We start from the raw sequence: 12,070 nt of genomic DNA, 5'->3' as shown, positions 1-12,070 counted from the left end.
ATCCCATCTGTGTGCGTCTATCTCCTGGTACCCTTCCTAGCATCAATTCTGTATTTGTAGGAGTCCAATCAGGAGACACAAACCACTCAAAAGTTTAAACTAGAATGAGCAAGATGGCTCACACCTGTAATCCCAGCACTCTGGGATGCCAGGGTGGGTGGACTGCTTTGAGCTCAGGAGTTTGAGAACAGTCTGGGAAACACAGCGAAACCTCGTCTCTACAAAAAACACAAACATCAGCTGGGTGTGGTGGCACTTACCTGTAATCCCAGCTACTCGGGAAGCTGAGGCAGGAGAATTGCTTGAGCCTGGCAGGTGGAGGCTGCAGTGAGCAGAGGTTGTGCCACTGTACTCCAGCCTGGGTGACAGTGTGAGACCTGGTATCAAAAAGAAAAAACGTATATATATATATATATATATATATATATATATATATGTAAATTTAATATAAAAAGTATTAATTTTGGCCAGGCAAAATGGCTCATGCCTGTAATCCCAGCACTTTGGGAGGCCAAGGCAGACAGATCACCTGAGGTCAGGAGTTTGAGACCAGCCTGACCAGCATAGAGAAACCCCATCTCTACTAAAAATACAAAATTAGCTGGGCATGGTGGCACATGCTTGCAATCCCAACTACTCGGGAGGCTGAAGCAGGAGAATCGCTTGAACCCGGCAGGTGGAGGTTGCGCTGAGCCGAGATAGCACCATTGCACTCCAGCCTGGGCAACAAGAGTGAAACTCCATCTTAAAAAAAAAAAAAAAGGTATTAATTATTACAGAGGATCAGCACAATGAGGGACACACTAGCACAAAGTAAAGACAACTCTAGAGAATACGGAACTAGCAGAGGCCAGGCATTGTGGCTCATGCCTGTAATCCCAGCAATTTGGGAAGCCTAGGCAGGAGGATCACTTGAGGCCAGGAGTTGGAGACCGATCAGTGCTAAATAGTGAGATTCTGTGTCTACCAAAAAAAAGAGACATTAGCCAGGTGTGGTGGTGGTGCACACCCGTAGTTCCAGCTACTTGGGAGTCTGGGGTGGGAGAAATCCCTTGAGCCTGGGAAGTCTACACTACAGTGAGCCAAGATTGTGCCACTGCACTCCAGCCTGGGCGACAGAGTGAGACCCTGTCTTAGAAAGAAAAAAGAAAAGAAAGTGTTAATCCCCCTATGGGAATCTCCTCTTCTCCTGCCCTCTCTGGAACCTCACTTGTCAGTTCTTCCTCCCACTTTCCTGTATCTTTAACCTATCCCCCACTTTTAGCTCCTTCCCATCATCATTTAAATTACTCAAACTTCTTCTGTTTTAAAAACCTCTCCCTAAACTCAGGGAGAGGTCTCCTGCACACCCATTGAGCCATCTGCTCTCCCTGGTGCCTTCTCTACAGCAGCCTGAGCCATGTCTCTAATCCATGAATCTCATCACGTTACTCCCCCATTTACATCACTTCTCCTTGCCTCAGGGATTAAGTCCAAACTCCTTAACAGCCCCTGCTCTGCCCTGCCTTGCAAGGCAGCCTCACTGCTTGCCCCTCTCCATTTCATCTGCTATGGAGTCCAACTGAACCTCATCTGCCCCTTGAACACACACTCTTTCTCCTCTGGGAGTCTCTGAAGTGGGTAATATCCTCTGCTTATAATATGCTTCCCCTTAAACCTCTACTCTCTTCCTAGCTAGCTTTGACTCCTCTGTCACTTGTCCGCTTTGGCATCACCTCCTCATAGAGGACTTCTTTGGCTCCCGAGATTCTCAGGAGCATGGCAGGTGAAGTGCTCCTCCCATGAATGGATGGAGATTAGGGAGTGTGTGTTATTCATGCTTAATTCACCAGTGCTTAGCTGAGTACCTGGCATAAAATAGTTACTGTGGTGGCCAAAGTAATAACCCCCACCACCACCAATTGCTCATGTCCTATGTTACACAGCACAATTACATAGGAAGGGGGAATTAAGAGTGCAGATAAAATTAATGTTGCTCATCAGCTGACCTTAAAACAAGATTATCCTGGAGTATCTAGGAGAGCCCATGTAATTACAAGCATTCTTTAAAACTGGAAGAGGGAGGCAGAAGGTTAAGAACCAGACACGGTGGGCACAATGGCTCATGCCTGTAATACCAATACTTTGGGAGGCCAGGGCAGGAAAATCCCTTGAGTGCAGGAGTTCAAGGTCAGCCGTGGCAACATACTGAGGTCCCATCTCTACAACAAAATAAAAACAAAATTCACTGAGTGTCGCGATGCTTACCTGTAGTCCCAGCTACGGGAAGGCTGACATGGTAGGACTGCTTGAGCCTGGGAGTTTGAGGCTATAATGAGCCATGATAGGAGCACTGAACTCCATCCTGAGTGACAGGGCAAGGTCCTGTTTCTGAAGAAAAAAAGGACATTGGAATCAGAGTCCTCTCCATCCTGAGGTGCCTACAAGGCATCTCTCTCTGCAAACGAGTAAACATCACCCTCCAACTCCTTACAGAGTGGAGCAACAGGAACACTCCTTCACCTCATTTCTGTGCTGCTTGGGAGGCCTGGACAGCCCAATAACCAGCTCCTTGCTGATGAAGCAATCAGGAAATGGCTCGAGTTGAGCTAAGGAGAATTTGGGTCCTTCTTTTGGTTCTCAGTAGGCAGGGTAGGGGCCAGGCATGGTGGCTCATACCTGTAATTCTTGCACTGTGGGGGGCCAAGGTGAGAGGATTGCTTGAGGCCAGGAGCTCAAGACCAGCCTGGACAACATAGCAAGACGTGGGTGGCATACACCTGTGGTCCCTACTACTTGGTAGGATGAGGTGGGAGGATTGATCACTTGATCCCAGGAGTATCAGGCTGCAGTGAGCCATGATCACACCACTGCACTTCAGCGTGGGTGACACAGCCAGACCATGTCACAAAAAGTTACAAAGAAAAAAAAAGAGAGGGAGAGAGACTATACACAGGCACCACCACATTTGGCTAATTTTTAAATATTCTGTAGAGACAAGGTCTTGCTATGTTGCCCAGGCTAGTCTAAAACTCCTGGCATCAGGCTGGGCATGGTGGCTCATGCTTGTAATCCCAGCACTTTGGGAAGCTAAGGCAGGCAAATCACCTGAAGTCTGGAGTTCGAGACCAGCCTGGCCAACATGGTGAAACTCTGACTCTATCAAAAATACAAAAATTAGCTGGGCAGTAGTGGCGTGTACCTGTAGTCTCACCTACTCGGGAGGCTGAGGCAGGAGAATCACTTGAACCTGGGAGGTGGAGGTTGCAGTGGACCCCATCACTGCACTCCACCCTGGGTAACAGAGCAAGACTGTCAAAAACAACAACAACAATAACAAAAACAAAACAACAACAACAAAAAAAAAACTCCTGGCATCTAGACATCTTCCTGTCTTAGCCTCCCAATGCCCTGGGATTATACTGTTTCCTATAATTGAAGACACTTGTTCTTATACTGCTTTAAGGTATAAAGGAAGAAAAAAAACAGACAATGGCAAATGTTGGTGAAGGCCGGGCATGGTGGCAGCCTGTAATTCCAGAACTTAGGGAAGCTGATGAACTTAGGTAGAACCTTGTTTACTAGAGTATTAGGCATGGGTTTGGGCAACTATTCTAACCAGAGAAACTGGCTTCAGTGAGAGCAAGTTGGCAATCCAAGGTATAGCATGCATAGGGCTGGCAAAATTCAGGGTGACTGAAGCAAAAGCTTCAGAACCAGAAAGACCACATCTGGGGGTAGAGCACAAAGCTCTCCAGAGATGAATCTTTGTAAGAGTGAGGCAGAACTATATAGCAGTTTTAGGAGATCTGTTGGTGCCCAGCAAGAGCTCCAAATGGGCTATATGCAGGGATGCAGGCTGTAGTCTCAGGAGAGGAGGTTCACAAAAGTCATTCAGTCCAAGACCTCAAACTGTGTTCTCTACTAAAAGGAATCAACGTTCCCTAGAGAAATGGCTGACTCCATGTATGGTGCAGTATATTGATCCTGGAACATCTTTTTCGCCAGAAAGCAAGGAAGCCATCAAAGTCCAACAGGATCACGTCAAAAAGACATGAAATTCAACTTGAAGAGATAATTATTAACCTAGATGAGACAATGTAAGCATCCAAAACAATAAAGACTGCAATGGCCTGAAATACATAAAATGCAAACAATAATCTATGAGTTCATAATGGTATTCAGAAAAAAAAACTGGTCACTAGAGGGAAGGTTACTAGGTCACTAACTTACTACTCTGAAAAGTGACTTAAGATGAGAGGTAGGGTGGAGAATTAGCTATTTATTCAGTCTTTCCTGTACAAACATAAATTTTTAGGGAGATTGAAGCAGACGAAACAAATCTTGAAAAATGGAGGTAACTGCTTAATCTGTGGGTTGGGTGCATGGAGGTTCAACATATTTCTTTTGTGTATATTTGAACCCCCTACAAAAAAACCACAAGACAGAATGTGAGCCAAGCAGCTTAGGGTTTAGGCAAGGCTTCTGCCTACAAGAGACACCAGGATATGAGGGGTAGTTTTAGCCCCAATGGGCTGAGCCAACTGGAGGTATATAGGGAAGTGCTAAATTGCAGAGGTATCATGTTGCCCAGCACTTGATCAAATCCTAGATCCTAGGTCTGCTTGGTAGCATGCTTCCTAGGTAGTGGATCTGAGGCTACCTATAGAACTTCCTTTGCAGTCATAATTCGTTCAGAAACTACAAAAGTGCTTGCTCTTGAAAATGGAGTCTTTGTCCATTTCATGCTTCTATAAAAGAATACCACAGACTGCATAATTTATAAAAAGGAAAAAAGGAAGGAAAGAAAAAAGGAAGGAAGGAGGGAAGGAGGGAAAAAGGGAAGGAGGGAAGGAAAGGAAGGAACGGAAAGAAGGAAAGGAAGGAAGGGAAAGAGAGAAAGAGGGAAGGAGGAAGGGAGGGAAGGAGGGAGGGAGGGAGAGAGAGACGGAGGGAGGGGAAGGGAAGAAAAGGGAGGAGAAGGGAAAGGAGGAAGAAAAGGAAAGGAAAGGAATAAATTTTATTTCTTAACAGTTCTGGATGTTAGGAAGTCCAAGGTTGAGGGGCCTGCATCTGGTAAGGGTCTTCTTGCTGCATCATCCCACTACAGAAGACAGAAGGCAGAAGGAAAAGAGAGTGCAAGAAAGCAAGAGGGCAAAAGGGGCTGAACTCTGTTTTATAATAAGCCCACTCTGTGATTACTAATCTATTACCACAATAACAACATTAACTCATTCATGAAGGCTATTTTATTAGGCCCCACATCCCAACTGTTGCATTGAGGATTGAGTTTCCAGCACATAAACTTTGGGGGACACATTTAAACCATAGCAGAGCACTTAGGTTAATTCAACTAAGAGGAGCTGGGAAAATCAAAGGCATGAGAAAGACAGCAAAAGCTAGCAGAGAGAAATGCATAGGTTAAGGAAAAAAGTCCAGTGAATCCTGTAGTGCAGGCTACTTTATCAAAAGCACCTAAAAAAGATCTCATTAACTCCCCCAGCTCACCTCCACCCACATCTAAAGAGCCACACACAGCACCACCAAAGGCAGCACAATGAGAACAGCATTCTCCTCAACAGACAAGCTGGGAGTATCTAGACACCTGACCTCAATAGCTCCAGAACAGTCCTAAAACATCTCCTCCCTAACCACCACTCAAGTCACCAGCTTGGAAAGTATTAAGAAAACCCAAATCCTGACACACCACTATGAAACAACTTAAAACAGCAAAGAACAACCCATTTAAACAGCAATGCCAGCTGTTGGGAAAAAAAGGAACAATGAGTAGAGGAGAAACAGACCTCTTGGGGTCCACCAAGACCCAGTCTCTCAGCTTCAGCACTTTTAAATGCAGAATCCACACCCCTCTGGGGCCTGTGGAGCTCCACAAGGCATGTCGTCCTCAAAGATAAATGAGCAGGCAAGCTGGCTAGAAAACCACTAAGGGTATTATTCTTTAAAGAATCTTTATAGGGTCAAAGAGGAATGGGTCTTAACTGGCTATGTGAACTCCCCACAGATTCTGAGGATGATGTCAGTATCCCTTTCCAGATGTGTTTAACACTTTGCAGTCACTTGTATTCGTGCCAGTGCTTTGCTAATTTGAACTGATTCCAGCTCACGCTGACCCCAGCTCCCTGGGTGTTACCATTAGCCAAGACTGTCACCCATACTGTACCCTTTCAAAGAGTCCTAAAAACAGCTCTTCACCTACTCTTCCAAGACAAGTAAAAATGTCTGCCAAAGAAATGGGGAAAAAAGATTCAGAGAGTGAAAACAATTAATATACTAACAAGAGAGCAAAAAGCAAAGGGGGAGGAGAAACTAGGAAAATCATAGATGGGCTCTCACCTATTTCCAAAGCTGGGCTAATGTCCTTTTGCTTGTGTCTGAATAAGGCACCAATTTTAAGCTGCTAATGAAAAGAAAAGAAAAAGAGAAAGAAGCAGGCCCAGGCTGGGCGCAGTGGCTCATGCCTGTAATCCCAGAACATTGGGAGGCCGAGGCGGGTGGATCACCCAAGGTCAGGAGTTCTAGACCAGCCTGGTCAACATGGTGAAACACCATCTCTACTAAAAATACAAAAAATTAGCCAGGCATGGTGGCGCATGCCTGTAAATACAGCTACTAAGGAGGCTGAGGCAGGAGAATTGCTTGAACCTGGAAGGCAGAGAATGTGGTGACCTGAGATCACATCATTGCCCTCAAGCACGGCAATGAGAACAAAATTCGGTAAAAACAAAACAAAACAAAACAAAACCACTATAAAATAACTCAGACTTAATTAAATACAACCCTAGTGGTGAATGACTAAAGATGGATTACTCATAACAGTCCAATAAGAATCCAGGAATCTTACCTTTTAATAACAAAAAAATCCTTTTCTTCGAAAGTAACATCCTCTCAAGGCCAGGAATTCCATTAGTAGAAAGCCTTCCTAAAAAACAAAATTCCTGGCCAGACATGGGTTCACGTCTGTAATCTCAGCACTCTGGGAGGCCTAGGCGGGAAGATCACTTGATGTCAGGAGTCGAGGCGGGAAGATCACTTGATGTCAGGAGTTCGAGACTGGCCCCGCCAACATGGTGAAACCCCATCTCCACTAAAAATACAAAAATTAGCCTGGTGTGGTGGTGGGCACCTGTAATCCCAGCGACTTGGGAGGCTAAGGCAGGAGAATTTCTTGAACCCAGGAGGCAGAGGTTGCAGTGACCAGCAAGGTTGCGCCATTTCACCCCAGCCTGGGCGATAAGAGTGAAAACTCCATCTCAAAAAAAAAAAAAATTCCTTTGGGAAGGCCTTCTACATAAAAATCTTCAACATGAGACTGGAAGAAAGGGTATGGGATCATCACCGGACCTTTGGCTTTTACAGCTCGAGCTATAAGAACAAAAAGAAAAAGGGATATCATTTAAACACAGTATGTAGAAAAGAATAATTATTGAATCTGTACTGGTCTTTAACTTTTACACTTTGATCTTTAATTCTGTTATTGTGATTGAGTCCAAAGAAAAATAGTATGAGTAAAATAAAAAGAACACCAAAAATGCTAATATTCTGTTTACCAAAGTCTGTAGTGAAATATCCCATTAAATCCAAGTGCAGTGACACACCCATAATCCCAAGCACTTTGGGAGGCTGAGGCGGGTGAATCTCCTGAAGTCAGGAGTTCAAGGCCAGCCTGGCCAACATGGTGAAACCCCAACTCCACTACAAATACAAAAATTAGGCAGGCGTGGTGGCAGAGGCCTGTAATCCCAGCTACTTAGGAGGCTGAGGCAGGGAGAATTGCTTGAACCCAGGAGGTGAGCTTGCCATGAGCTGAGATCATACCACTGCACTCCAGCGTGGGTGACAGAACAAAACTTCAACCTCCAAAAAAAAAAAAAAAAAACAGCTAGCAGGTGACATTTGCTATGGGGAGACTAGGGATATGATCTTGCTGCAATCCTTCCATTTTAGTAAATCTAAATAGTGTGAATCCATTCTGTTTCATCCCCACTCCACTCCAGAGCCAAAACAAGAAAATCAATTATATTTCTAGTTCTTTAAAAACATATCTAACTAAATCATCTAATTAAAAGATAATATGCATGGTTCCATACTCTAAAAGAAAACTTATGTCCTGCATATCATGGACATTTGATGAATGCTTATTCAGTTGACTGGTGTAGACTTCAATAATAACCTGTTCAATGCATTATGCCAGATGAATCTTGCATCTCAAAAGTAGAACAAATATTGTTCTTTCAGTTTTGTCTACCCATAAATGCAATATTTACTAATAAAAAGAAAATGAGTTTATTGTTCTAGAGAGTATGAGAATTTTGACAACATGAATTCTCCTGTCCTAGGACATAATTAATACTTAGAGGCATACTATTTCATGTGGAAGCTACCATTAAATCAATGTTAAGTGTTAATTACCTCACATAATCTTCTAATCTGACTTAAGACGTACCTCACAAAGTTGATTTATCAAGTTCTAAATCTTCACCTGTTGAATTCATAAGTCCATGTCTGAAAGGTGAGAATAAATACTTAATATTCACTAGGCAATATTCAGCAAAGTAATATCCACTAGTACATATTTAATATTTCATCATGAACTGCGGGTGTGAAGAGAAAAGACAGGCTGGGCACAGTGGCTCACACCTGTAATCCCAGCAGTTTCGGAGGCCGAGGCAGGCAGATCATGAGGTCAGGAGTTCGAGACCAGCCTGGCCAACATGGTAAAAATACGTCTGTACTAAAAGTACAATAATTAGCTGGGCATGGTGGCAGGCACCTGTAATCCCAGCTACTCGGGAGGCTGAGGCAGGAGAATTGCCTGAACCCAGGAGATGGAGGTTGCAGAAACCATTATCACGCCACTGCATTCCAGCCTGGGCAAGAGAGCAAGATTCTGTCTCAATCAATCAATCAATAAAAATATAAGGAGGAAGCATTTACTGTGTATTTATATGTCTGGTATTATGTGAAGCACTTTACTATCTTATCAAATCTTCGGGACAGATCTTCAGTTCTCATGACCACAAAAGAGGATGCTAAAGCTCAGACAGGAGAAGAGACGTGGCCAGCCTGTGTCCCCAGGCCCTACGGTCTTACCACTAGGTTACAGTGTTTCCAGATATCACATGTTGTGAGATTTTTGCTTTAAAATGAACCAAAAAAAAACAAAGGTGAAAAAGGCATAAGCTATTAAAAAGTGGGAGAAACACTAAGAGAACCTTAAGCATGTAACTAAAAATATTATGGAAATGTTATTGAATTCATTAGCAAATTTAGTGCTAGGTTTTCATTGAGGAGTAGGTTATATTACTCATAATGAAGAAAAATGTTCATTTTAAGTACATTAACATAAATACCATCAATATTGTTTATCATGTTTAAATGTTCACTTAAAGCAATTCAGTTAAAATTCTGCATATCATACAATTTTATAGTTTGCTAGTAGGTTACAAGTAAATAGTCACCCAAATAAAAACATCATGTTTTCCACTGGTTGTTGCTCTTTTTAGGTGAGCATTTGATGTATACCAACAGAGAGAGGATAATAACAAATCGCTAATTTCTTTCATCACTATATAAAGGTGGCTTCAGGATAGAATAGTATCAGGGCAATGATGAATTTGAAATCTAACATCAATTCAGTGATGCATCAAGATAAAAGTAGAGACAATAGGGGCACCTTAGTGAGTACTGAACATTTTATTTATTTATTTATTTAGAGATGGAGTTTTACTCTTTTTGCCCAGGCTAGAGTGCAATGGTGCAACCTCGGCTCACAGCAACCTCTGCCTCCTGGGTTCAAGCGATTCTCCTGCCTTGGCCTCCCGAATAGCTGGGATTACAGACTTGCACCACCACACCCGTCTAATTTTGTATTTTTAGTAGAGACGGGGTTTCTCCATGTTGGTCAGGCTGGTCTCGAACTCCCGACCTAGATATCTGCCTGCCTTGGCCTCCCAAAGTGCTGGGATTACAGGTGTGAGCCACCACGCCCAGATGAATTCCAAATTTAACAAAGCAGACTAAGAGAAACAATTCATTTAAAAAAATAGTATTTGGCCAGGCATGGCGGCTCACACCTGTAATCCCAGCACTTTGGGAGGCTGAGGTGAGTGGATCAGGAGGTCAGCAGTTCAAGACCAGCCTAGCCAAGATCATGAAACCCCGTCTGTACTAAAAATACAAAAATCAGCCAGGTGTGGTGGCTGGTGCCTGTAATCCTAGCTGCTCGGGAGGCTGAGGCAGAGAACTGCTTGAACCCGGGAGGCGGAGGTTGCAGCGAGCCGAGATCGTGCCACTGCACTCCAGCCTGGGCGACAGAGTGAGGCTCCGTCTCAAAAAAAAAAAAATAAGTAATTCAATGAAATCTCTAAGATCCAGGGCTTTGCAATAAATATGTAAATAAATTTCCAATCTCCATACTGAAAGTTTAAAAGAAATGCTAACTAATAACTAAAGAAATACAACTTTTCCTCAGCTTTGCAGCAATCTAGAAACAAAGTGTGTAGACACTACAAAGCACCTTACAAGGAGAAACGTGTAAGGATGGCATGACTCGCCGGCAGCCCTGGGCTTGTCCACGGTACCCCCATGATGAACAGTAACTCCATTGTGTAAACGCCCATGAACATAAGATTACAGGACTTTTCCAGTTTAGACATACCATATTTTCTTTCAGACAATTCTTCAATTTGTTTACATAGATCAGTGATACGATGATTCCATTTCTCTGAAAATCAAGCAAAAGTTGCTTCTCAGTAATACGTCCCTATGTCAGAGCAGCACTAACGCATAATGACTGATTTCATATATTTTATATTCTAACAGTCCATATCATTTTATTGCTTTCAAGAAAAAATTTCCCCTTTTTGGTGGTGGTTAGAATTGGTTTAATGGGAGACTATTAGAGAAGCTGAAAAGCAGGAGGGCAGAAAAGTTCAATCAAATTAAACACAATAACAGGGAGGTCACAATGAGGCAGTCTCCAGGGGTCTTTTAGCAAACTTCCTAAAACATGTCTCAGCTGTGTGAAATAAGACTTTACAGCAGCCAGGTGCAGTGGTGCAGGCCTGTAATCCCAGCACTTTGGCAGCAGAGGCAGGCGGATCGCTTTGAGCTCAGGGCAACATAGCCAAAACCCCCCTCCCTAGCCCCACCCCCACCCCGTCCCAACCAAAAATACAAAACAGAAGGGCATGGTGGTGGGCGCCTGTAGTCCCAGCTACTCAGGAGGCTGAGGCAGGAGAATCACCTGAACCCAGGAGGCAGACATTGCAGTGAGCCAAGATCACGCCACTGCTAGCCTGGATGACAGAGCAAGACTCCACCTCAAAAAAACAAAAACAAAAACACAAGATTAAAGAGGGACCCCCGACCTTACAGATACAAGTTTAAGAGGGACCCCTAAGCAAAAAATGCCAACCCTTTTCCTCCCAATCATTGAAACACCAGGAGGGTGTAACAGTTTTGCAGCCTAGCTGTAGCAGGCTGATGCCCCCAAGATGCCCATATCCTAATCCCGGGAACTGGTGAACATGACCTTATATGGCAAAATGGGCTTTGCAGATATAATGAAGTTAAGGGTCTTTGGCTTTTGGGGTTGAGGTACTCACTCGGATCCTTGTAAGAGCAGAGCAGGTGATGGAGAGGGTGGGAGGTGTAGTGACAGAAGCAGGAAACTCCAGTCATTCGAGACGGGCAGCACAAGCTGAGGAGTGCAGGCCACCTCTACGGCCAGGAAACGGATTCTCCCGCAGAGCCTCGGAAGCCACCGACCCTGCTCCCACCTTGACTCAGTAGGACTTACTGTAGAATTCTGGCCTTCAGGCCTGTAAGGGAATACATTTTGGTTGTTTTAAGTCACTAAGTGTGTGGTAATTTGTTGCAGCAGCCACAGGAAACTAGTATTGTAGTGAAGCCTCAAAACCCCCCTGAAGGGGCTGGGCTCAGTGGCTCACGCCTGTAATCCCAGCACTTTGGGAGGCCGAGGTGGGTGGATCACTTGAGGTCAGCAGTTCGAGACCAGCCCAGCCAACATGGTGAAATGCCATCTATACGAAAAATACAAAAACTAGCC

General features: G+C 44.1%; 1 long non-coding RNA gene across 1 annotated transcript; it reads right to left on the bottom strand.

The window, feature by feature from the left end:
* Positions 1-289: 289 nt before the first annotated feature.
* LOC129529278 (uncharacterized) lies at positions 290-10,690 on the bottom strand. The gene is made up of 5 exons (XR_008674751.2): positions 10,658-10,690; positions 8,444-8,502; positions 6,842-7,362; positions 2,248-2,370; positions 290-377 (listed from the first exon to the last, which is right to left on the bottom strand). It is a non-coding gene; the product is annotated as an uncharacterized lncRNA (long non-coding RNA).
* Between the last annotated feature and the right edge of the window lie 1,380 nt (positions 10,691-12,070).

Source organism: Gorilla gorilla, chromosome 22 (assembly GCF_029281585.2).
Source record: "Gorilla gorilla gorilla isolate KB3781 chromosome 22, NHGRI_mGorGor1-v2.1_pri, whole genome shotgun sequence".
Lineage (NCBI taxonomy): Eukaryota > Metazoa > Chordata > Mammalia > Primates > Hominidae > Gorilla > Gorilla gorilla.
The sequence above is the reverse complement of the archived record's forward strand: the minus strand, read 5'-3'. Positions and strand labels throughout refer to the sequence as shown.